The sequence below is a fragment of the Uranotaenia lowii genome, chromosome 3, assembly GCF_029784155.1.
Source record: "Uranotaenia lowii strain MFRU-FL chromosome 3, ASM2978415v1, whole genome shotgun sequence".
Taxonomy (NCBI): Eukaryota; Metazoa; Arthropoda; class Insecta; order Diptera; family Culicidae; genus Uranotaenia; species Uranotaenia lowii.
In genome coordinates this window covers 340,947,578-340,975,426 of record NC_073693.1, presented here as the reverse complement: position 1 = coordinate 340,975,426, position 27,849 = coordinate 340,947,578, and positions in this window count along the sequence as shown.

The window sequence follows — 27,849 nt, the reverse complement described above, 5'->3', positions numbered from 1 at the left end:
AAAAAACTGATTGTTTGGATGTGGCCTTCCGGTGGAAAAAGACGGATTGGCTTAGGAAGCGCAGATTTTTAAGGCTGCTGGTTTTAATTGTTTGTTTTTATGTTGCCTTCCGGTGGAAAAGACGGATTAGCGGAAGAAGCGCAGATTTTTAAGGCTGCTGCTTCTAAAAAAAATTGTATTTAAATGAATTGTTAAACTGTTTTAATAGGGTTTTGTGCCTGTTTGAGAAGAGGCTTGAAATAAGCTTAACTCCACTGGGCTTTCCCTATCCGGGGGAAAAAATAAATAAATAATAAAAAAATTGTTTGTTTCGATTTTGGCCTTCCGGTGGAAAAAGACGGATTGGCTTAGGAAGCGCAGATTTTTAAGGCTGCTACTGATTGTTTGTTTATATTTGGCATTCCGGTGGAAAAAGACGGATTGGCTTAGGAAGCGCAGATTTTTAAGGCTGCTACTGATTGTTTGTATTTATGTTGCCTTCCGGTGGAAAAGATAGATTGGCTTAGGGAGCGCATATTTTTTAAGGCTGCTGCTGCTGATTGTTTTTTTTTATATGGCCTTCCGGTGGAAAAAGACGGATTGGCTTAGGAAGCGCAGATTTTTAAGGCTGCTACTGATTTTTTTTCCTTTTATGTTGCCTTCCGGTGGAGAAGACGAATTGGCTTAGAAAGCGCAGATTTTTAAGCCTGCCGCAGCAAATTGTTCGTTTTAATTTGGCCTCCCGGTGAAAAAAGACGGGTTGGCTTAGAGAGCGCAGATTTTTTAAGGCTCCTGCAGCTAATTATTTGTTTTGATTTAGCCTTCCTGTGGAAAAAGACGGATGGGCTTAGGAAGCGCAGATTTTTAAGACTGCTACTGATTGTTTGTTTTTATTTGGTCTTCCGGTGTAAAAAGACGGATTGGCTTAGGAAGCACAGATTTTTTTTGAGGCTGCTGCTGCTCATTGTTTTTTTTTATTTGGCCTTCCGGTGGAAAAAGACGGATTGGCTTAGGGAGCGTAGATTTTTTAAGGCTGCTGCTGCTAATTGTTTTTTTTTTATTTGGCCTTCTGGTGTGAAAAGACGGATTGGCTAAAGTAGCCCAGATTTTTAATGCTGCAGCTAATTTGGCCTCCCGGTGGAAAAAGACAGACAGACTTAGAAAGCGCTTTAAGGCAGCTGCTGATTGTTTGTTTGTCGCCTTCTGGTGGAAAAAGATGGTTTGGCTTAGGAAACGCAGATTTTTTATAGCTGCTGCTGCTGATTGTTTGTTTTGATTTGGCCTTCCGGTGGAAAAAGGTAGATTGGCTTAGGAAGCGCGGAATTTAAAGGCTGCTGTTGCTGATTGTTTGCATGAATTTAGCCTTCCGGTGGAAAAAGACGGATTGACTTAGAAAGCGCAGATTTTTAAGGCTGCTGCTGCTGATTGTTTGATTTGATTTGACCAGAAGCAATGTAGAGATGAGATGAAGGATATGCAGAAAATAAATGATTTTTTTTACATTTGAAAAGCCTGTGATTGTAGAACTACGAGAAAGGATATTTGAAAAAATAAACAACATCTTTTGCTTAGAATGGAATGAAGAATAAAGATGAAGGATATTTGGTAAACAAAGTCTTCTTAAAAAAATCGATAAGTAAAAATTTTCAGTTGAGAATAGAGGTAAGAAGGAATGTAGAGATGGGATGAAGGATATTCAGAAAATAAATCAAATATATAAATGATAAACTGAAATGATAGTTGTATTCGGCAACACTGAAGTTAAATAAAGTAAAATAAATTTATATTTCAACATTTGTTATTTTACATTACTAGGCAAAACAAACCAAAACAAAGTCAGTCATTGAGTGATTCTTATGAGTAAAAGACATGTCTGAGTAAATCTCTGAGAAGATTCGTAATAATCATGGAATCATGACAGTTATGAATCTAGCTTTCATAACTATGGCTTTGTAATAATTTGAAGTTAGGAAAAAGAAGTCAATATATGAAAAAAAAGAAAATCCAAAAAAATCGAAAGTTTTTTTTGTCAGCTAGTGTCAGGGCTGAAACCGTCGGGAAGTGAAGTAGGCGTGTGCCAAGAAAGACGTTTTTTTTAGTTTCATCTGCCAAATTCCAGCTAGCGGAAAATTCAAAATTATTTGATAAACTTGAACTGTTTAGTTGAAAATTGCTTTGAATTGCAACACATCGAGTTTTTCCGTTTCATACAACTTAAAAAAAAACAGTATTGTTGAAAGATGTCTCTGAACTTTTTGCTGAATTCTTCCACAGTGTGATACTTTCAATTCTGTAGGAACAAGACAGGAATCTCTTCTGCCAGGCGCAAAATTACTGAAATAAATAAAATCGCAACGGTGACTAAATTGACCAAAATGAAAAATTAAAAAATGATGAAATGAAAAAAAAATAAAAAATCACAAATTCACCAAATTTTGTTACATTTTGGAAAAAAAATACAAAAATAAAGAAATAAATATATTTTCAACTGTTTCCGAATAAACCTCTACTTCTTATCTGGAAAAACACCATAATCATAAATAATTTTTACTTGTGATGAAACTTGCTGATAGAATCACAAATAAACCGGTCGTATTGATGTGATTTGGTGTATGTTGTGGGTTCCACTTGCCCCTTCCCCCTGGATGATGCTGTTCAAGCCAAGAAAAGAGGTGGTGTGCATTTTTGCAACCTTAAAACCCTCCACCGCACTGCTGCTGCTGCTGCTGGATCACGTGGCTTGCGATGTGTTGGTGCCTTTGGGTCAGGCTCAGAACACTCGCTCGTGAAAAATACGAAAACACCGCGCTTGGAGTGGAGCAGCAGCCAGCAGCATAACTCTGCGTCGTCACTAGTATGGGTAGCTCGAAACGGAACAGAGAGAGAATCAATCTGTAGGGCCACCGGACTATGTTTTTATGTATTTGCAGCAGAAACCAGAAGTTTATCATCAATCCAAATGGGGAGAAAAGGTAATTGCCGCGTCGTCGTTCATGGCAGACGATTTCCTTTCCCGGGGTTCAGTTATTTACTTTTTTCATAGAATTTTGATGTTACTCTTACTGTACTCTCCCGTTATAATGTTTTCCAGAAACCAGATTTTCTAAAGCTTGGATTATACTATGCAAATTTAAACTTGTTTCAAATTCGTCAAATTTAAATTTGTGAGTCGAGTTAACTCTTGGCGATGGTTTAATATTTTTCAATTGGCTCTCCAGCACGTTGAGAGGATTCATGTCCATGGGGATTACCTAGACGCTGTTTGCGACATATCATTCCATGGCATTTTTTCGTACCGTATAAAGGCATATGGAATGATGTTGTTCAATGCTCCAAGCACTAAACACATTCTAAAAACATTAGATCTAGAATTGGTATAAAACAAAAAATAGAGGTGCTCAACAACACAACACAAAGTGGGAAAATTTGGAACAAAAATCGAAGCCGCAGGTATGAAAACCTAAAATCATACTTATCTTACGTGAAATTAGGCCGGAATAAATTTCAAATCCTTCTTTTGTCACTCGGAGTTGGAACATCGCGAGGGGAGGGGGGTAGATAATAAAAAATAATGCGAAAAACAAATAAATTGGAATAAATTGCACGAAAGATTGTATGTAACTTCAATAATATCAAGAAAACAAAAGGTGACAACTCCCATCTTCAACAATCTGTTTTTGCTCTTGTCTTCGAATATTTGTTAATTTTTTCTAAATTGACAATTTACAATCTTGTTTACCACTATTTAATATATGATTTTATATCAAAACATACTAATCAATCTGTCTAAATAACTGTTCAGGAAACTTTACGTAGAATTAGGTGTTCACTGGAGGTTTGAAGCACTATGAGGCCCTTGGAGCCAAAAAGGTATAAGTTAACGTTGCTAGATTGTCCGGAAGGAAAGTCCGGACTATAACTTTTCATTTTTACGTCCAAAAAGGAATTTTTAATAGCACGTTTATCCAAATAATCATGACTAGTGTTTTGGAAGCCTTAAATACGATTTAGAATCTTCTGATGTGATTTAAGGAAAAAAAAATTCAAGTGTTTCTTCTTAATTTACAATGAAAAATTCCGTGGTTTTGACCAAATTTGCCTGGATTTTTGATTGAACATTTTGAAATCAAATTCCAGGATTTTGCCAGGTTTTAAAAAAAAACTTCCGGATTTGCTCGCCCCGGATACATGCGAGAAAAATTCTGGCAACCTTAGTATAAGTGCCTAAAAGCAAACTTCGAGAAAACACGCTTTTAAGTTATTTTGTTTGGTCATTTTCCAAATATTTTTCGAAACTTTCGAACGAAATATGTATGTAAATAAAATTCTAAAAATCTGATAAATTACGAAATATAATTTGAAATATGAAGAATCGGTTGACATTATTGAATAAAAATCACCAATTTTTACACTTACCCCCCCCCCCCCCCCCCCCTGCTGTTTTGAAGCCCTTATATAAATTTGAATGAATTTTGAGTTTAGTCTTACAACAACATAAAGCCAAAAGCTAATGGTTTTTCATCGATCCAGATTATCATTTTTTTTTTTTTTTTTTTTTTAAAAACGAACACAAACACATACAGGATCTCAATGAAACATGATGTTTCCTCGAAGAGAATCCTTTTTTTTTTTTTTTCTTAACTCTAAGCGTACATCTTTCGAGGCTAGCATCTTACAAATGCTAAAACCACCAACCCACCGAAAGTGTACTATGTATGCCGTGACCGGGATTCGATCTCACACCCCCTGGCTTAGAAGACTTGAAGGCTGTCCACTACGCCACGGGCGGCGGCAATTTATTTTCTAAAAATTTGCCCAGACGGCGTTAAGCTCAAAAATTTTGCAAAAGGGGGTGGTGTGAGTAAAAAGTTTGAAAACCACTGTTTTAAGTTATTAGAGTACATCAGGTCATGGCAATCGCGAATCTGGCCGGTTTCGATTCAAAATACACTAAAGTTTATCTACATGGATATACGTACCAAGAGGCGAGAAACAAGCGAAGTGAGAAATGGGACGTAAAAAGTGCTACATAAGACGTGACGAGTGGTACGTGAGACGTGGAACATGAGACATGATCAGTGCAATGTGAAACGTCAGACGCGAGAAGTAAGACATAGCCAGCACCCTAGGAGGAAGGAACGAGACGTGGAACGTGTGCGTTAGGAGTGAAACTTTAGAAGTGAGACGTGAGGAGTAAGACGTAATAAATGAAAAGTGAGACACAAGGCATAAAAAGTAATAAATGAGACTTGAGAAGTAAGCAGTGAAACGTAGGAAGTACGAAGGGAATAACTTTACAAAGCTTTTAGCGAACAATATCCGTTTCGGGGAAATTTAACTTGTAATTTAGTGGCCGCAAATGCTGACCGATTTTTATGATATTGGATTCATTTTGTAGGTAATTTATTCTAGTTTCTAAATATTTTAAAATAAAGTGAATTTGTTATACCAGGTTGTCTGTAGTTGGTTACAAATGAAGAAAGTCCCGAAAACAATTTTATCTTTAAATTGCTTATAATTTCTGACAACTTTGCAGTATTTGAGTGCTTCTACGAATTCTGGAATTTTCAAGAATACATCTATCCGACAATGTATAAATATGAGGGGATCCAATGAACATTTTTATCTCTATTCCGGATTTCCGGAAGAAAAAAAAATCTAACTCAAAACAATGACATCCAATTTTGTCTTTGCTTCGCTGTATCTCATTTCTCATTTGATTTTCTAAACTCAAATTTTAGTTTTTTCTCGTTAATTTGATTATCATTTTCATAGAACATATTTGGTCTCTAAAAATCGCAGTTCCTCATTATATGGAGAATGATGATTAAGAAGCTTTGAATCTGCGCTTTGGATCATATTAACCCGAACGGCTTTGGAGGGTTAATGAGACGAAAGAAGTGACACGTGAAAAATTGAAAGTGAGACGTCAGACGTGAGAAATGAGACGTGAAAAGTGAGAACTGACATAAGCCATGAGACGTAGCGCGTTGGGAGTTGATCTTAGAAATGAGACGTTAGAAGTGGGTTTTAGAAGTAAGACGTGAGAAGTACGACGTGAAAAATGAAAAGTGAGACGCAAGACATAGAAAGTAAGAAATATGGCTTGAGAAGTAAGCAGTAAAACTTAAGACGTGATAAGTGATAAATGAGTCTTTAGAAGAGAGATGTGAGACATAAGAAGGGAGGCTTGGGTGTGGGACATGAGACATGAGAAAATAATAATGAAAAGTAGACCGTGAGAAGAGAGAAGTGAAAATTTAAACTTAGGATGAAAGAAGTCAGAAATAAGATGTGTGATGAGAAGAATGAGATGGGGGACATAAGAAGTAGGACGAAAATCTTCAGGTATTAGGTATCAGAAAAGGGGTAGGCTTGATAGCGGCACGTTATTCAAACAAACGGGAAAATTGTGCCTAGCCTTTTTTTTTTACAGATTTCATCATATACCTGGGAAACCTGAAAACCATAAAAAGGATAAGAAAATAAATTCAATATATTAAATATGACATAAAGCCGATCCACGTAGGGACTTTAAAGCATTGAAGCTCATAACCACAATGGGTGAAAAATTACAGAACTTGTTTTTAGTTTAAATTCTTAGAATTAGATACACTTATTACAGGATAGGCGAGAATACATAAACGTTATCTAGCAAACGATAAACAGTTACATATGAGCTGGAATGAATCATTCTTAATAGATTCACAACTACAAGATTCAGGATATTTGAGTTTACAATGATCAGAAAATGATCTAACCAGGAGTCTACAATAAGGGCAAATAGACGATTTTTAATAATAAATTTGGCATTTAGCCTATCCACATGGGGATTTTTAAGCGTTAAACCTTTTTTCTTATTAGATTGGGTTTTTTTTATAACTTACTTTGTTAAAATCAGACATACACTGAGGAAATGCAATCGGGCAAAAAAGGGACATTTACATACTAAGTGAAAGGTAAATATAGGTACAATAGTACCTCTGAATCATGGCTTAACCATACAGGAGATTCAGAGCACAAAGTCTTGTTTTTATATATTTTTTATTCTTTAGATGTTTTTTTTTACTGACCAGTTAGTTCTCCGGTCAGACAAGTACAATGAGTATCTGTACACAAAATTTTAAACAAGCGATATTAACACTGCACGAAGCTGTAGCAGTGGATTCCAGAACCAGGATGACCGTATGATAACGAAATGTCAGAGTACGATGTAAGAGGAGCTTTTACCCTTCTTAACCCTTTAACTATTCTAAAGCACATGTATCAATACAAGAGAAGGTACATATATTAGGTGAAACAGATATGACTGTCGACATGCGATACAAGATTTGATCAGAAACTTGATTCAATAGAGAATTTTTAAACATAAGAAGTGAGGCTTGGGTGTGAGACATGAGGCATGAGAAAATAATAATGAAAAGCAGACCGTGAGAAAAGAGAAGTGAGAATTTAAACTTAGGACGAGAGAAGTCAGAAATAAGAAGGGTGATGAGAGGAATGAATCGTGACCAATGAGATGGGGAGGCGTAAGAAGTGAGACGAAGATCTTAAGAAGTAAGGCATGAAATGTGAGAAATAAAATTAGACGTTAGACATTAGACATGAAAAATGATAATAGAGACGAAATGAATTCGAAACATCTGTCATAATTTTGAAATTTCTAGCAAAACGTGTGCCAAAAATTTTGTGCCAAAAATTTTACATTAGATTTTTTCTTTGACATGACGCAACATTTCTTGATTTCCCCATTTTCATTTTGCCATGCTACACAAACGGGAGAAATGAAAGGTTGTCGTACAGAGAGAGATAGCACATACAATCGAATGTCAATTTTTTCGATTTTTAGCTTGGACAATTTCACTCACTGGCTGTGACAGAAAAAAAAACAACGTGGGAAACTCGAATACGTGTATCACTTCTACTTGCCACCCTGTATAAAAGAACAATCTATAATCATTAATTTTTTTATGGTAGCTAGCTGAAAGTACACATTTGAGGAATTCAACTCCATGCTGAAGAATGAGTAATAAATATTTCAACCGCTGAGCCTAGTTGTAATCGCTGAAGTACCAATGACCATTGGATCTTATACATCTGTCAGTCAGCAGCTTAATACTGTTTTATGTTTAGACTGTCTCGAACTGAGGACAGAAGGCTTTCGACGAAGACGAATACGAATTGAGTATGCTAATGAGAGTTGTCTCCAAGTATCGATATCTTACAATCTCTTAGTGTATTGAGGCTCCCCAGAGCAGTATAACAGGCTAGAAAGGATCATGAATCGAAAGTATACAGATTATGTGAGGTTATTAATCAGACTGAAAAGAAGTGTAGCCATTTCTAAAACCCATATATAGAGGAAATTAGAGGGGACTAAGGATACGCCCCTGTGCTACTTAGAAAAGTATATTGTTTACTATACAAGAACAAGTTCAAACAAACTTGATTAAAACATTTCAAATAAAGTGTTAGCTACTGATCGACTTGGAATGAAATATTTTATCAATTCCAAACACTTGCCTAAAACCGTTTTCGGTTCCAGACAGAATTGTAGTACGTAGGTACCGGTTGTCTCACGAGTATGGGTGCCTTTCGCTATCCGAAATAGCTGGTAGAAAATACGTGGATGATCGCCGCCGGTCGCCGTCAGTCGCTGCACGTACACCAAACAAATACCCCCGACACGAAAGCTTATCTGCTGGTGTGTTTTGAGCTGAGCCCAGCAGAGAAGAAGGGAATCAATTCCAATCACATGTGTGAGCAAGCAGCAGCAGCGAACACGTCTAGGGAGTTCATTCGTTGGCAAACTGAGAGCGGAGAAGATTCTTACTTTCCATTCCACATCACGTTCCGGCTTCAATAACAAGCCGGAAAATCCACCTTCACCTGGTCAATGCTCTCCGCGCGTGATCGCCCCATTCCCTGAAAACAGCCCAAACAGACACTCACACCGGTTAAGATTCAACCCAGTTTTGCAGTTTTACTCACCCACCCATAAGGGAGGATTCCGAGGGAGGAGAGGGTCCCGAAAACGGCAACAAAGAAAGCGTGGCCCCATCGTCGTCATCATTAGCATCTCAATCATCATCGTCAGTAGAGAAAAAGCCCGAGAAAATGAGATTTTTATTGTTTTTTCTTCTGTTGTCGAGCGTCAGGTCTAATGAGATTATCTTATTCGGGTGTGAATTATTTATACTAAACCGAAACCTACTAAAATATTCAAATAGATCTGTTCAATGAACTCGTTGATGTTCATGTGAGCGTCGTCAGTACTTGAGAGTGCATTTCAATGCTTATATTCCTGAGGGAGTTGCTCTGGGACTGCTACTTGTTCAGCCTGTTATTTTGATTCGAGTTGTTTTTTTTTTTCGATGTTATTATTCCGGACCACTTGCTGAGTTGAATCGTCGTCGTCTTCTGTGTGTTTATGTGTGAACAATTGCAAACATTGAATGATCCCCCACAGAATAAATGCAATATTTTTATGACTTTCAAACCGGTCAAATGATGTTAATTCTATGTCCGAATTGAATTGGTTTTAATTGATTTTTTTCTTTCTCTTGTGTTCTTTTCCAGATCTTCGAATTTATCAAGGTGAGTTATCGTCAGCAAAGGATCTTCGAGGCGATGAAAGCATTTACTGAAAGATGCTTTTAAGTCAGAATGATTTTTTACCTCTGAAATATTGTACACCGAGGCTTTTCAATCGGGTTTTTATTTCGATTCCCGAAAACCGTTTTGATTCCCGAAAACCGATAATTCTAAAACTCGGAAACTTGAGACAATTGGATATATGACATAAGACCTGAGATCTGTGACCAGAGACTTGAAACCTTACACCTGAGACTTGGGACGTAAGACTAGAGAAATAAGCCGTGAGAAGCATGACATGAGACGATAGATTTGCGACATGACACGTGAGAAGTCTCACGTCTCACATTCCACTTTTCATCTCTTACTTTTTATATCCCACGTTTAACTATTCACGTCCTACGTTTCATTTCTCACTTTTCATGTCTCACGTTTTTCGTCTCACTCCTATCGTCTCATGTCTAACATCTCACTTTTCACCTCTCACGTCTCACGTCTAACATTTTATTTTTGGGTCTCACGTCTCCCTTCTAATTTTTCATGTCTTAAGTATCTTGTCTCAAGTCTCATGTCTTATGTTTGTTTAAGATCTCATGTCTCATCTTTCAAGCTTCAGAACTGAACTTCTGCCAATTTTATAAATTTCCAAGTATTTTGCAATGAAAAGAATTGCTATTTTCTCTTTCATACCATGTTATTATGTGTAGAAAAAGGATCTTAATGCAAAAAAACGTGTAAAAAAGCACAAAAAAAGTCGTTAAGAAGAAATTGTAAAAATAACCATGGTGTATAAATTTTGAAAACCATCATCTGAATATTATCAGATTTTTTTTAGTATCACTTTTTGAGTATCATAACAAGAATTCAAATTAAATTTCATAATTTCTAATCAGAGCTAGACAATCAAACTCAGAATAGAATTTTCTTATAAGAATCTCGAGATGTTATCAAGAAGTTTACCTGATTTACCTGTTTTGTTTATAACAAGCAGAGTCTTCATCTTCCAATCTCTTACTTTTTGTTACTTTTACTCATGATTACCCTCGTTTTACTGGCTGCTATCGCGTTTTGCATTGTGTGTCATATTTTGCTCCTTCCTTGCAACGACGACGACGACGACGATGATGATGATGATGGTGAAGCTCACTCATTCTCCTCCCTCACGCCGATTACGGGTTAAGGTGCCGTGGCATTGATCATCACCATAAATATGTATGGTGAAAATCAGCGGTTCCACGTGTACGTATATGACGAGGACGCAGTCCACCACAGCACAGCACCACACAACAAGAACGAAAGCTGTTTCTGTATCAAGAAGAATTCACATTCTCCCGATATGGTGAGTTTGAATATATGTATGCATACATACAGTTTTTAAAAAGTCAGCAAAGGAGAACGAGCAGTGAATCAAAAAAAAAATTAAACCGGTTCGATGCTTGTGCAAAAATGGCTGGGCTACCCCGCGTCGGACTCGAATCCGGAGCGCTTTTTTACGTCTGTCTATCGCCTGCCACAGTGAGTTGTAATGATTGTTAAGTCGGGAGGTGGTGTTGGTGTGTCAGCGCTGTTATTATCATTATTATGGTAGGGCAGGGGTTTTCAGATCATTTGCTCGGCGGAGCACTTTTTAGAACCAAAATTTTTGGCGGAGCACCTACATTTTTGAAAGAATGAAAAACCCAAGTTTTGAAAAATTGATAGTATTTATCGTTCAAATAAGATGTGCCTTGTCATCGTAGTCAATAAAATCAGTAATGAATAGCTACTCTTTGAATAGTCTTGTTTTTATTAACAAAATATGTGTCATCAAAAATTAATGATTTCAATAGAACAAATACGCTTTCTTGGATTTTTCAAGCTGTAACAAGTTTGGTTAAATTTGTGTCAGTTGTAGCCTGACGTCTGGTTCGGCGCTTAGTCGGGATCAGTATTTTGTCTTCGGTAAATCCAGACTCACATAGATAAGTTGTGGAAAACGGCAAAAAAAAAACTTTTACTTTATCGTACAGCTTTTAAAATTTATTTTTTCATTTGACACCAATACTCCTCCTACGACTTTTTGGATACGAATCTTTCCTGAAGCTTTGAATCCGATGTCATATCTATCAAGGATTCAAATTCTTGCGATGTCAATGATTCTGGTTTCATTAACATAAAAATAGGTTTCAAGTCTTCGATCTTTTTATTATTTTATGATATTCTTCGGGGAATTTTGCTGGAAGCTGTTCAACAGATCCTGCGGCAAAACATTGTAATTGTAAATGACTTTATTAGACACGTGGGTCTGTTAGTTTAAGTTTACACCAAGAAATACAAAAATAAATTTATCAACGAAAAGTGTTGTGATTGTCATAATTCTTGGAAATTTTCGGATGATAACTACAAGGTTATTTCTGATTGAATGCTTTCTATATCCGGAAAGCTGTCCAGGTTGCGCTTTTTGATTGATTCTGCTCAAAATTTGATATTTCTCTTGATAGTCATGATGATTTTGCCGTTTTAATCGAAGATTATTATTTCTTTACCTTGCATTGAAAGACTGAAGTCATTCTTAATTCAAACAGGCGAGACAACGTTTTTCTACGAGATAACCAGCGATCTTCGGTATGAAGAAGTAGCGTGGAAAATTGGCTAACCATCTCTTCGCACTATGCTTTGAATAACCCTGAATTTTTCGGTCGAGCCTTAATAAAGTTGATTATTTTTATGCTTTCGTCTAAGATTTCCTTCAAAGATTATGATAGTCTCTTCATTGCGAGTGCATGTCGATGAAGGCTGTAATTAATACTACCGCAACTTTTGGTCTTTTCTTTGATCTTGGCAACGGCTCCAGACTTGGCCAGTATTTCCAACTATAGCTTTCGCACCGTCCATACAAACATCAATGCAATTTCCCCATGGAATATTGTTGTCCGTAACATAATCATCAATTATTTAGGTTGAAAATTTCAGCCCCCGACATGGAAGTTGGCATCGGTTTGCAAAGGAACAAATCTTCTTCGAAACATTCAGAACCTTGATAGCGAACAAATATCATCAGAATTGCTAGTGCTGCTATTTACATCTGTGGATTCGTCAAGCGGCATGTCGAATTTTGAAGTTCTCAATCGCTTTCAACATCTTCAGATATGTCACAAATTCGCCAAGAAACCGTGTTGTCAGACATGGGAATCGAATTTACCAATCCCTCTGTTTTATTATCAACCATGATACGGACGACTTCTTGAATACAAGACTTGATTAAGTTTTCAACAATAGTATGCGCTTCTCCAGCTTTTCCAATCGGTAGGTCCCCAAGTACGGCACAAGAACAGCCTTTTCATTAATTGTTTTGCACACTCAGTCCTTCAACACAACGTTGTTCGATCAAAGCAGTGCATTTTGACAATCCACCTTTCTTTGCCAACATCCCTGCAGGGATTCAGCCGCCAGTAAAAATAAAGTAAACTAAATTTATTCGTTCGTAGTAATATGCCTTGTACAATTTTTTTCTCATGTTTCGATAAAAATGAAACGATAAAAAAATATCAGACCTTTTCAAAGGTGGTTTATGATTTTCGTTACGTACGTCGCGGAGCACTTTTAAAAGCTTCGCGGAACACCAAGTGCTCCGCGGAGCACGATCTGAAAACCCCTGTGGTAGGGAGTTGGGCTATCATGTCGGAGAATTAACTGTCTGGTTCCCCCCGTTCGTTGAGAGAGTGAAAATTTTCCTTTCTGTTTGCACGTTCTTGGCAGTTAGGAGCGTATCCAGGATTCATGACAGTATGGAACAGTCTACAATTTGAGTCAATCGATAAAGATCGTCAAAGTAGGTTCATAAAATGATAGGACTCAAGAACCCTCCTTATGGTACATTAAAAATAACTCCGCCAAACTTGCATCAAATACTGTACTTAAAACTAAATCATTTTTTAAAGATCTGTCTCAAAAGCGGTCTTCGATATACTTATGAAAAGGCAGTCGAGGTTAGCCAGATTACGGATATGTCGAGAAAGCTGTAGCAGCCCTGCGCTTTTTTCCCGAGCCGTATTCTTCCGAAAGCTCAACATCGTTGGAGAAGATGGAGAATACTACAGGACCCAGACTACTACTTTGAGGAACACCAGGGTTGTTACTAAGTTAACTAAATTCAAAGGACCCCAGTTCAATAGATCTCACCTTGCTATGAGTGAGATAAGACTTGAGCCTTTTGACAATCCAAGATGTTCTAGTTTTACTGATAGAAGTCTGTGATAAACCATCGAATACTGCTTTCAGGTTGTCCGAATATGTTCAATTCGGTCATCTTCTTCTGTGTGCTTCAGAAAAAAAATGTTAGATTCGAGAGTTGATCATCTTTGATAAAACACTTCGTTGCTCGATAGAAAAAGAAAGTTCCCCAGTACAGTTAAAGACACGAAAAATAAGTGAAGTAGCCAGTTTTTTTTTGGTTGATAAGGATTGATATATTCCAGGAGATTCTGTCTGAAAAGTGGCAGCCTAATAAAATCGTCTGCTATCTTCCGTTGCCTAATAGTGGGAGAAATCAGCATTTGGTCCAGTTAGCGGTTCTCTTCACCAAACCAACTCAAATTTTGCTTCCAACTTGTTGGATTCGACTCCAGGATGTTTAGCAAATCGCAATCGGAATGGTGATTTCTGGCCCAGATTTGGTTTCGCTTCGCCGATTCTTGTTTGTATTTTTCACCATTTGACATTTACACACTCTTAACTCTAAACACTGAATTTTGGCTCCAATTAATACAATAGCTACACGCTAAAAATAAATAAACACAAATTCTTAAATATAATGCATCAAAGTTTGAGAACGGAACCAGATGAAACTCCCCTTTTGGATCAAAAGATTGTAGCCTCATTAATAAGGATGAGGTTGTTCGCCAATAGAAGCCGCCCGTTTCAATTCAGATAACTTCCACTGTAGATAACCATTTCCCGAAACTGAACTGTCTGTCCGACAGCCTGACAGGTGTTAACAAATTTGTTAGAAAATAATTATATTGACATATCGTAATCAATTTTTATAGGTAATTTCGAATTGCAATTCCATGCAATTTCATTATGTGCATCGTCGCAGGTGACGATTTTGCTTGTTTATGATATAAAGGTGACAGGGAAAAAAACTGCTACCAATCTTATCTTTTCATACCCTCACCTTGCCCTCAAAAGGTGTTTTCTTAAGAAGTGTTAACAAGTTCAAATTTAAATACCAATCGTTTTAACTTTACAATTCATTCATGAAATCCAACGTTGTATCTAAGTGACAGATATTTAATACTCGAGACTGTATTAACCGAATGAACAAAAATAGGTAAAAATTCATTGAATAAATTTGTTTAAATAAATCTTTTATTCAAAGATCAAGTTTCCCGAATACCGCGAGTAATTTTGACTTCTGAGAATTTAGTTAGGTATTGAAGTTTTCTGTTTGGCATTTTTTTCTTACTCTGCATTAAACGAGAATTTTAACGATTTTGAATATTCAACCAGATGGAATCTTTGAAGTTTCTCAAACCTAAAGTCAAATCGTTTCGTGTCTTCAACAAAGTTATTAAATGAGTTACCAAATATTCAAAGGCTTTCTTGAACGATGTCAGAAATAGTTGTTATCTTATTTATTAAAATTAATGAAAATAGTTAAATTTAATTTTTCAAAGCGTTGTATTTCGGAAACTAAAATATCTAGAACAAATATGAATTCTTCATCAGCTGAAGAGGTAAATAGATTCAAAATATGTATTTATTGTTCATGCTGATTATTTAGTTGATCAGTTATCAAAGATCGATTTTACTCAAAACTAATCAATATTAAATTAGATATTTGAACCAAACCAAGGTTAATTTTTTTTAATTAGAAAATTTTGATTTTAATTTTTTTCATTTCTGATGAGGCTTGTATAATTTATTTCATTTTTTGTGCACTGAATTTTCTGCGTTTAGTTTCAATTTTGGATTGTACGAAATTTTAATTTCGATTTTAATTATGTATTCATTTCATGGTGTTCCTGAAATATAGAAATTTGTGCTGCCTTAAACAAATTTTTAAGTAATTTTCGGCCTCATAATGTGGAATGTCATTTCGAATAATTTTGATTAAATTGCCACAAATAAATATGGATTATGGAAGTGTAGAAACTTTTAGTCTGTATCCTTCTATATATTTAAAAAAAAAATTTTTTCCATGTTTTCATTTTTATCTTTTGTTTTCCAAATTTGAATGATGGTATTAAGAAGGAAGATTGTTTTGGGAATTAATTTCCTTTTTCATCAAGTGTTTATTATAGTGTTATTATTGCTCACTAAATATCAAATTCAACTCACCGACGCAGGCGTTCACATCTTATGCCAATGGCGTTGACATAATAAAAATTCAAGATTGGAGCCAAGTCTGAATATTTAATAAAACCCGAATCTTGTAGCAATCATAATTATTTACTAATACATGACATTTTAAAAACCTAAGCTAGCTTAACATGATTTCTAATCACGGGCAAGTTTCCTACCTACAAAGAAAACATCCAAAACGCCAAACCATTCGTATCACAGCTCGGTTTCCTGAGATATCACATAATCTGGCAGCCCTTCCTGGCTGCACGGCTTGCTTCTGGCTGGATCTGTTCAGGCTTGGTCATGCAACGGCTGATCGGCCCGCAGAAAACGGTCCCAGATACCAAACTACGGCCCTATAGAAAATCAAACGTTGGTTCGTTGTTTCTCAAGAATTTCTGCAGCGCTAATTCTTCACTCGTCCAGTGGGGGCCGTCGGTATTGATAAGCTGGTTCTACCTTTCGCTTTGTTCGGTTTGGCCATGACCCGTCGTGGCAAAATATTGTCACCTTCAACTCTACCGTTGCCTGGGAGTTGGGGAGATTTAACGTCCGATTCGTGCTAACCGACTTTTATTCGCTCACCTGCAATCAGCTGAAGCGGAGTGGTCCGGTCTCTTACGGGCAACAGCTTTTGGATGAACGGATGACACGAAACGGAAGCTAAAACAAACTTTGCCGTACAATTTAGCGTTTTTTCCGGTCACGAGGTTGTTTTGTTTTTGTTTGCTTTTCTGTTTGACATTTCACACTCTATTTTTTAACACTGCATTTTGGCTCGAATGAACCCAATCACTACACGCTCAAAATTAAACAAACAGAAATACTTAATTATAACGCTACATCGTACTTCTGAATTCCTAAAATCCTTCCCAAGGAAACCAAATATGATGAAGAAGGATTCGGTAGATGTGCTTGCAATATAATAATTCTTGCGTAAGCTTTCATTACGTCGTATGAAATAAAATGTAAACAAACAGTTTTATTACTTAAAAAATATACAAAAACTGACATAAACTAGCCGCAACTTTTTTCCATTTAGAATATTTGTAGTCCGGCAACATATTCTATATGTAAAATACAAATTTTAAAGTTGTTTTCTTAACTTCTGCAGCAGTTTTCAGTGAATTCTTAAGATGTTTCATATGACGTAATGAAAGCTCACACGAGAATTGTTTGAGATGAAGACCTTGGGAGCTGTATTAGGATTGTATCTGGAGAGCCTCGACTTGGTTGATTAAGGCCTAAAAGTTCCGAACTGATGTTCGTTGTCGAAAGCGTTTACTGAAGTATAGCCTACGTGGTGAAATTTGATGATATCACGTCTCTCAATGAGTTCAATGGCTGCTGTATGGGTTGTGAATGTTTCTGGAATCCAGAAAACAAATTACATATTAATGATCCTAGAATGGAACCCCGGGGTACACACCATATCGAAACTTTCTCGTTGGCATTGCGTATTCAAGGGACGACCCCTCCGTCTGATTTGTGTTCGTTCTTCTCTTAGTTGAGGCACGCGAATCAACAAGCAACAATTTTCTCTCTGTGCTGCAAGAAAACCGGGTCGTATTTACCAACTACGACGTCGACGCGCGGCGGCGGCTCTCTTTCTACCTTTTACAATGACGATGATGATGATGATGGCGGCGACGACGATGATAGAGTATGTATTAACAAACTGTGAGTGAGGAGGATTTTTGATCACAACCCGTCATTCCGTGTTGGTTCCGTTCCCGGATCGGTTGCGCTGCGTGTAGTTAATATAGCCATCTGTTTTTGGTTGGTTAGTTGGGTGGTTGTTCCCACATCCAGTCAGAGTCTGTATGACATCCCTTTTGCTGCAACTTTAGCTCTACTGGCAAAGAGGTGTTTCTTAAGTATAATTTAGCTTCCGTTCAAAGTGTGTGCAGATTTTTCCGGTCAGGTGCACCGAATGTGCATCTTTAAACCAAAGTCAAAAGTGTGAAGAAAGAATTACTGTTACTGGAGGAAGGGCAGGGTGTAAGGTTTGTCGCGTTTGATAATAGCTAGAGCTAGCGTCCGTTGCGTATTTTCTCCCCCCGAAAATAGAGAATTACATATGAGTAGCTGTTGTGGAATCGCGGTTGGTTTTTCCGTTTTTATTTAGAGCGCCTCGTTGAAGAGTGCGCGCAAAGTGTGTGATCCAAACCGCTTCTTGTTTGTCGCGCGCGCGTTCGAATGCTTCAAGTCTGGGGCCAGTTTTGTGTTTTGAAGCAAGAAAAACCATTCAATAAACGCCTCAGTCACAGAATTCGTCTGTGCGCTCGGTTTCGTGAGTGTATTTATTGTTTTTCCTTTTAAATTTAGTTATTTTGAACGTTGAAACCGATTTTCGCGGTGTTGTTTTGGAGGGAAAATTTGAAATTCGATTTTTCAATCGTGAAAATAGCTTTCTAGTTAGTGGACGTTTGGCGTTTTGCTCCTCGGCATTTGTAACGAGAAAGGAAGTGTGGGAGGAGTTACGGAAGTCAGCCGTCGAAGGTCTCTCTCGGCTCCATCGAAGTGCATCTACAATTCCGGTGGATTCTATAGGAAATTTTTTCCGGGTCGAAACCCGAAGAAGAACCCTCGCCGACCAGCTGTAAGTAAATTATAAAACGATTTGCGCAAGTTGGGGATTGTTTCAAATAGCCGTATCTCTCAGGGGTTGCACCAGGGCTATCTTTATCAGAGCTGTGTGTAGTTGTATACGTATAAAACCACTTTTGTCGATGCATCACGATGCAAGTTTCGACGAACAATTTTCTGCTGAACAGCTAGCTAGCCTGTCTTGGTGTGTATTATTATCCCTCACTTACAGCATGCAAAGTGCAGTAATTCTCGGGCTTGACAAGCTGCTGTTACTTACAACAGCAGCTTGATCGTGTAGTGCCCTGTCCGATTATTTACTGTGAATAGTCAACAACAATTCGACGACCTTCATCATGGGCAAGGCAGTAACTATAGTTATTCATGTACACTTTTATTGTACATGTATGTATATTTATCAACAGGCCTTCGTTTCGTTTTATATGCAGCAGAGAAGACTAACGAAACGACGAACGTCGTCACTAATCGGTCAATATCTGGAATCGAAACAAAGAAAAGGGAAACCTCCTGCTTCTGAATGTCTCCCTCCCGGCTTCTGTCCGGTCTTATCTGTCCTGTCCAGTTCTGTCAAAAGTTTTTTTTTCAATGTCGGATCCGTTTCTCGTTGAATGACGAGACGAAGACACGCAGGAAAACATTAAATCATGACCACGGAAAATCTGTGCCGTCGATATTTCTTTCAAAGCCACTAAACTCTCACACATTTCACGAATGGTTTTTACTAGATGCTGACGTTTCGGCGTCGATGAACGTCATCTTCAGGGATTGTAAATGGTGTTATTTATAACAACTTTGCAAAGTAGCTGCCTATTTGAAGCAATATTATTCTATAGAAAAACATACAACACATAAAAAAGCACACAGCAAAAATTATTTCCTGTAAAATTAAGCAAATGTTCTGTAACAAAAAGGAGCAAGACGTTTACCGTAATTTTACAGGTCGAAAACATGATTACGGAACATTTAATTTTAAGTGTACAACTTTTTTACAGGACATTTGCTGTAATAATAAATGAATCTGCGTTAACTTTCAAGGGAAACAATTTTAAATTACAGGTTTTGTTAATTGCAGGTGGTTTATTTTAAAGGTTGCAGTTTTCAGTGACACGTAATAGTCAAACACGTTTAAGAAAACCCACATTTTTTACTTTTTCCCAAAAAAATGAAAAAAATACAGATAATTACAGAATTAAAAAAAAACAAATTGAAAATACTTAAAGAATTTTTTGTTATTCTTGTCAAATTTGTCATTTTTGTGACTTAAGTTTTTTTTAATTTTTGGTCATTGTCTACATTTTGAGTACAGAAAGATGTTGGTGATTGATTAAGCCTGAAAAACTTGAAAGGCAAGCAAATCTTTTTGTAAAGCCCAAAAAACTACATTTCATTTATGCAAATTTTGTTGCATTTCTCAATGTTCTGACACATAAAAAATAAACTGCAATTTAAAATACACCGTGAACCATTTTTTTTAATTTCTTTCTCAACTGCTGTGAATTAATGACGAGCAAAAAAATCCTCACGTTTCTAGATGATTGGATTTAATTTTGTTAGTTTACATTTAAAAATAGAAAAAATGGAATTTGAAATAAAAACAACAACAATAATTTAAAAAAAAAAACAAAAATGAAATCTGAAGTGAAAATGGAATGTACATGAAATCCAAAAAGTGAGAAAAATAAAAATAGAAAAAACAAAAAAAAAATCGAAAAATTTTCATAATAAATTTAAATTATTAAAAAGGAACAAAAATAAATTGAATTAAAAAAAATAAAATTAATTAAAAATGGAAAATAATGCAAGAAAAACGCACAATTTTAAATGAAAACGGAAATAATATAAATAGGACATTCGAAAAAAATTATGGAATTGGAATATGTACATATAAAATTAGTTATGGAAAACATAGTTAAGAAACATAAAAAAAGGCATGAAAAAAAAATATAATGCTGGAAACAAATTAAAATTGGAAATCAATGAAAATGTTAAAAACTAACAGAATTTAAACTGAAAAATAATTAAAAATATGTTAAACAGAAAAAAATAGAATAATGAAAATGTAATAAAAAAAAATTAACGAAAAACTAAAATGAATAAAATTAAATTGAGAAAAAAAAATTAATGGAAAAAAGTAAAATTTATATTAAATGTGTATTAAATAAAGAAAAAATAAATAAAAAGTTGAAAAAGGAAAAATTGGCAAAATAGAAATGATCAAAATGGAATGTAATGAAAGTGAAAATTGAAAAAACAAAAAAATTAAGAAAATGGGCATTAAAAATGAAGATTTTTTTTTTAAATTTTATAGAATAGAGTTCAACTAATTCAATTTATAACATTTGAATTATACTTTTAAAAGTAGCACCATAAAAATGGAAAAAGGATACAGAATGAAATCAATGCATAAAATATAAAAAAAAAGAAAAATATATTAATAAGTAAAATGTATATTTAAAAATAAATAAAATTCAGAATTTTTTTTAACATAAAAAATGAAGAATATTACAAAAAAAATCTAAATTATAAGTAGTTTGTTTTTTAACTTATCAAAAATAACCAAAAAAATAAACAAATAAAAATAATAAGAAAATTTAAAAATAAATAAAATAAAAAATTAAAAAATAAACAATAATATGAAATATAAAATTAAAAAAAAAACAAAAAAAAATAAACAAAATAAGGCCAGTTCAAATTTTTAATCCCTCTTTTGCGGAGTTGGAACATCGCGAAGAAGGAGAGTTATAAAAAAATATGTGAAAATCAAATAAATTGGAATAAATTGCACGAAAAATTGTATGCAACAAAATTGCATACTAAATATCACAAAACTATAAATCAAGTAATTTTTCAGCGAGAAATTCAATAAAATCATGTATACAAAAGGTGAAATAACTCCCATCTTCCACAATTATGTTTTTTGGTCTTAAATCTTTCGGATATTTGATTTTTATTTTCGAAATTTGCATAAAATACTTCAAACGTTATTTATTCCCTCTTTCGTGATTTTTTGGATTTTAATTACAATAGAAGAAATTGATATTTGTTCCAGCCTAATAAAAAAAAAAATTTAAAAATTTAAAAATTAAAAAAATAAGAAAATTGAAATAATAATGAAGAAAATTAGAAAAAAAAATATTAAAAGATCAAGAAATAAAAACAAAAAAAATTGAATGAAAAAATTAAAAAAACATCAAAATAAAAATAATAGAATAAAAAAAATATTTCAAAAATAAAATACAAGGAATAAATTAAAGAAATAAATAAAGAAATAAAAAAATAAACATTTAAAAAATAAAATATAACAATAAAAAATGAACAATGATTAATAAAAAATATGAGAAAATACTAAAAATAATAAAATTAAATGAAATATTATTGAATGAATAAAATAATTCTAAAATATAATAGCAAAAAAATAAATAAATAAAAAGATCAAAAAAATTTAAAAATAAGAAAAATAAATGAATAAGAAATAAAAAAAATGAAAAACAAGCAAAAATTTAAACTTAGAAAATAATAAAAAAAATCAATGAAAAATTTCAAAAATTGAATCAAAAAACTTAAAAATAAAAAGAACAATGAAAAATGTTAAAAATTAAAAAAAAACACTGAAAATATAGAAAAAATAGTGTTATTTTAAAATAAATAAAAATTAAATGATTAAAAATGGAACAAAATTAAAAATTTAAAAAAGAAATTAGAAAATAAAAAACATTACAAATGTCAAACGAGTTATTAAGGGGGGGGGGGGGGGGGGGGGGTAGGGTCTAACACTTTCAAAAAATCGATTTTTTTATTTTTTTATTTTCTTATTGTAAAACATTTCAAGAATGTTGTGTCATATTTTCAAGTCAATTGAAACAAAACTGTAGAAATTATAGGCTTTTATCTCCTCCTATCTAATACTGCAAGAAAGCAAGAGCAGAAACTTCAAACGCGTTTTTCTCGAAAGCACATTTTTAAAGTCCGTGGACATCGTCATTTGAAAACTGCTTATCCGATTCTTTTAAAATTTGGAACATATTTTCTACGTATAAAATACCAGACCCCAACGTTTTTCTTTTTTGTTTTTTTTTACTTTGGGGAGATTTTACAGGTGAAAAATGGCGGATTTTTTCGTGAAAAATCGTAGTTTTTACTTCAAACAGCCACAAAAATTTCATAAATTTTTTTTTAAGTTAAATAAAAACGTTGGGGTCCAGAAAAACATCTATTAAAAATATTTTGCTCTGATTTTTTGACTTCAGATGATTCTGTGCTGAGATACAGTGTCCACCGCAAATCCTGTTTTCTAAAAAGCATCCTCGAAAATGCTCCGTCACCGGCTCATTTTTCAATATTTTTCTACGAAAAAATTACTTAATGTTCTTTTAACAATGTTCTGTATAATGCAAAAAATTTGAATACATTTGTTTGAACGATAGCTCTAGAGAAAAATCGTGAAAATGGTGTTTTTTTATTCCCGTTTGACCCTACCCCCCCCCCCCCCTTAATTTAAAAAAATAGAAAATTAAAAAAAATTAAAATTTGAAATCTTCCAAAAAAAAAATTAATAAATAAAAAAAATTCAAAAGTTTTAAAAATTAAAAAATAATAATAATAAAAATAAAGTAAAATTGAAAAACAAGTAATAACATTTAAAAAATTTGAAAATAAAAATAGATAAAAAAAAACTAATAAAATTGAATGAAAATATTTAGAAAAATCAAAATTAAAACTAAAATAAAAATAAAAGTCAAATTTAAAAAAATATATAAACTAATTTAAAAAAAAAAATAAAATATTATAAAAAATAAACAATAGTAAAGAAAATAAAATAATTACAAAAAAATTACCAAAAAATATTAACAAAAAATTAATAATAGACAAATAATAACTTAAAATAAATAAAATAATTGAAAGAAAAAGCATTTTTAAAATAATTCCAAATAAAATAGTAAAAAAATGATAAAAAAAAAATAAAATGATAAAAAAAATAAAAAAAATAAAATGATAAAAAAAATAAAATGATAAAAAAAAATAAAATGATAAAAAAAATAAAATGATAAAAAAGATAAAAAATAAAATGATAAAAAAAAATGAATAAGAAATACATAATAAAATTGAAAAGCAAAAAAAAATTATACAAAATAAAAAAATAATGCAATTTAAAAGATATAAAATTAAATAAAATGTAGAGAAATGAATCCAACTTAGATGAAATTTCAGGGACTAGATGAGAGAAAATCGATGTTGAAAAACATGCGAAAAAAATTCGCCTTGTCTCCCGGTGAGACTTGAACCCACATCTTGCGCCTCTCCGGGGCCCATGTATTAACATTCTACTACAGGAGACCAACCTGGCGTATGAATATTATACTGGTTGAGTGTCGATGTCTATCGGAATGAAGGGAATAGTTCTCCCATGTGATCATAATCATTTTTCTTGGTCTATTTCTATTCCCATCATTTCATCTTACGGTAGTTGGAATCAAGTTTGGACATTTTTAAGCACGGCAAGATTTGCATTGCCTTCTCATATCCTGCACGGGTTGTCAGTTATGATGAGAAATGATGCGTTTGCCGTATTTGGATATCCAGCCAATTTCGGTGTTTGGCACCGCCTTATTTCTTTTTTTAAATTGCGACCCAGAGATGGGTCTTGACTCAAACATTCAGTCAGCGAAACTTTTTTTGTAGAGAAATGAATCCAACTTAGATGAAATTTCAGGGACTAGATAAGAGAAAATCGATGTTGAAAAACATGCGAAAAAAATTCGCCTTGTCTCCCGGTGAGACTTGAACCCACATCTTGCGCCTCTCCGGGGCCCATGTATTAACATTCTACTACAGGAGACCAACCTGGCGTATGAATATTATACTGGTTGAGTGTCGATGTCTATCGGAATGAAGGGAATAGTTCTCCCATGTGATCATAATCATTTTTCTTGGTCTATTTCTATTCCCATCATTTCATCTTACGGTAGTTGGAATCAAGTTTGGACATTTTTAAGCACGGCAAGATTTGCATTGCCTTCTCATATCCTGCACGGGTTGTCAGTTATGATGAGAAATGATGCGTTTGCCGTATTTGGATATCCAGCCAATTTCGGTGTTTGGCACCGCCTTATTTCTATTTTTAAATTGCGACCCAGAGATGGGTCTTGACTCAAACATTCAGTCAGCGAAACTTTTTTTGTAGAGAAATGAATCCAACTTAGATGAGGCGCAAGATGTGGGTTCAAGTCTCACCGGGAGACAAGGCGAATTTTTTTCGCATGTTTTTCAACTTCGATTTTCTCTTATCTAGTCCCTGAAATTTCATCTAAGTTGGATTCATTTCTCTACAAAAAAAGTTTCGCTGACTGAATGTTTGAGTCAAGACCCATCTCTGGGTCGCAATTTAAAAATATTAAATAAAATTTAAATAAAAAATTAAATAAAAAAATTAAAAAAAAAACATTTAAAAAAAATCGATAAAAGCCAAAAATAAAAAAAAATGGATTAAAAATCGATAACCCGAAAAAAAAATTAATAAAGATAAAATGATTATAATCGTTAAAAAATTTAATAAATATGAAAAAAAGGAACAAAATTAACAATTTAAAATAAAATAAAAAATGAAAAAAAGTAAAAATGTCGGAAAAGTTATAAGTTTTATAAAGAAAAAAAATTTTTTTAATATTTTTTTTAAAGTTGACAAAAAGTTAAACAAAAATATGAAAAAATGGAAATATGAGAGACTTAACTAAACAAAAAAAAACAAAAACATAAATCATTTCACACAATCCAATTAAAAATGGGACAATATTTACAACAAGAAATTGGAAGACTTCACGGAAAAGCTCAAAATAATTCAAAAAAAAAGAAGAAGATATTAAAAGAAATCTTGGAGAATTTGAAAGTGAAGGATATAATAGAAAAATAAGAAAAGAAAAAGGAAACCAAAAATAACATAAGTGATTCCAAATTTTGAAAAACAATAAAAAAAAATAATTAGAACCACAGATAAAAAAAAGAAATCTAAGAAAAAAACATAAAAAATTGAAGGGAAAAAAGGAAATAGATTAAAAACAATATATGAAAAGAAAGTATGTACAAGTGAAAAAAATAAGAATTATGAAAGGATGAGAGAGAAAAATAAACATAAAGATAAAAAATGGGGTAAGTATTCCATCTTTGGAAACAGTTAACTCTTATTCTTTTTTGTTTTGTTCCGATTATAGTCGTTTTACCATCTTTATGGCATTCGCGACTTTATATTAAGTAGCATTTGGCGAACAGTTTTTGAAAAACTCATCCGCTTCAAATGTGTTTGATGTTTACTGGGTTGGAACTCATTCTAATGAAATTTCAAACGTTTTTGCAATTTACTCTCCTCTCAGTGGCAAAACAGACAGCTCAATAAGTGGGGCATCTTTTTGAGTATTTCTTACATTTTTGTAAAATTTATGCAAATAAACTATGTACAACTAAACATAAACAAGATATTTATAACAAAAATTTCAGTGTTCTTTTAATCATTAAATATTTGACATACTTTTTCGTGAGAATCATTGATTTAAAATTTAAACTTTGATGATTTTTTTTTCGAAAAATCTAGGCTTTTCAACAGATCATGTGCGAAGTTACACTTAAAATTGTTGTTTCCTAGAAACATTTTATGATATACTCTTAGCACTGAAACGATAAAAAGCGTCTCTTCTACGAATTCTTCATCGAAACTTTTTATTTCTAGCACATAACTTCCCCGAGCTTGCTTGTTGTACCATGTGCATCTCTGACTACTAATACAAAAAAGTTGCGTCTCCTGTAAAATCATAATTGGCCAATAAACGACCGAACCGGATCACCTTGGATGATGTTATGGTGTTGTTTGAGTTGAGCGTGGACCAAGATCCGACGCTATGTTGTATCCTATGTATGCTGCCCACTTCATGGAGCATTCAAGCAACATTAACTTCTTCTATCCAACATCATTGAACCTACGCAACCGAGCTCTCGTGCTGTATGTTGTATATTTTACTTGAACGATGATGGCGATGATTTTCACTCGAGAACACTCATACAAAAGTATGTATTTGTTGAAAACCTGACGTGCAGACAGCAGCAGCATTAGTGAAGCTTGCTTCTTGGGGCCATCGTCGGAATAACAAAATCCAATGGTACAACGGGTTTGTTTTTTCTACACTAGATTTCACTAAAACTAGGCGTATTGCGTGCGGAGGACAGCAAAAACAATGATGATGGAGGAGAATCGCCAAAACCCCAAAGCAACTACATATTTAAATATTGTCAATGGCTGACTACGATGATGGTCGAAATGTAAATGTATGAAAACGAGCGAGCGTCCGTCGTACCCCAAATGGCATTCGACGGCGCGTCGCTGTGTTTCATTTTAACTTTATTTATTTTTTCCATTCGCATTTGATACCGGGAGCATAAAATGATGCAGCGAAGCGACAGTCAGTCAGTCAGTCAGGCAGCTAGTTTCAATTGACCGTGACCGATTCTCCTGTTTCGCGTGGACGGAATGCTTGAAGTTTCAAAATCCAACTTCAATACGTTGATTGTCCCCTCGATGTCACATTGATGCCGAAAACGTATTTTCTTTGTTAACAAGTACGTCCTCCCCTTGTGATTGACAATGTTGGATCCTAGAATCGGAAAAAGGCGAAAAGACAATAATTAAATCAAAACAAATAAGACAAAAAAGATAACATTTTAAAAAAAAGACAAAAAAGCAAACAGACAAAAAAGACTAAAATGACAAAAAAGAAAAAAAAGACAAAAAGACTAAAAAGACTAAAAAGACTAAAAAGACTAAAAAGACTAAAAAGACTAAAAAGACTAAAAAGACTAAAAAGACTAAAAAGACTAAAAAGACTAAAAAGACTAAAAAGACTAAAAAGACTAAAAAGACTAAAAATGTATGTATGTATGTATTGTATCCACCTTGGGTTTACGGCAGCGCCGCGGTTGTGGCAAAGAAAATAACCCACGCGTCTATCTTGGTTACCACGCAATATAGTCATAACCACTCAATGAGACTTCAAAGGGAATGGAATCGTAAGCAGAAGCACTTACGGTATCCAGGGTAAAAAGGGGGAAAGTCTCGAGAAGCTATAACCATATTGTTGACTAACCACGATAGCATGCAAATTATAATCCCGCCGCCAAGGCTTCCGAAAAAAGAGTGCGTCCTTATTTTACAAAAAGTAATCAAATACTTTATTTTTCTCAACCATGCCAAATTCCCTTGACATAAATTGAGGAACGTCTAGTATTCAATGCGGTACTAGCATACACGGTAACCCGCTCTTTTTGTAAAACGAGGATACTCAGATGCCCCTACCCTTG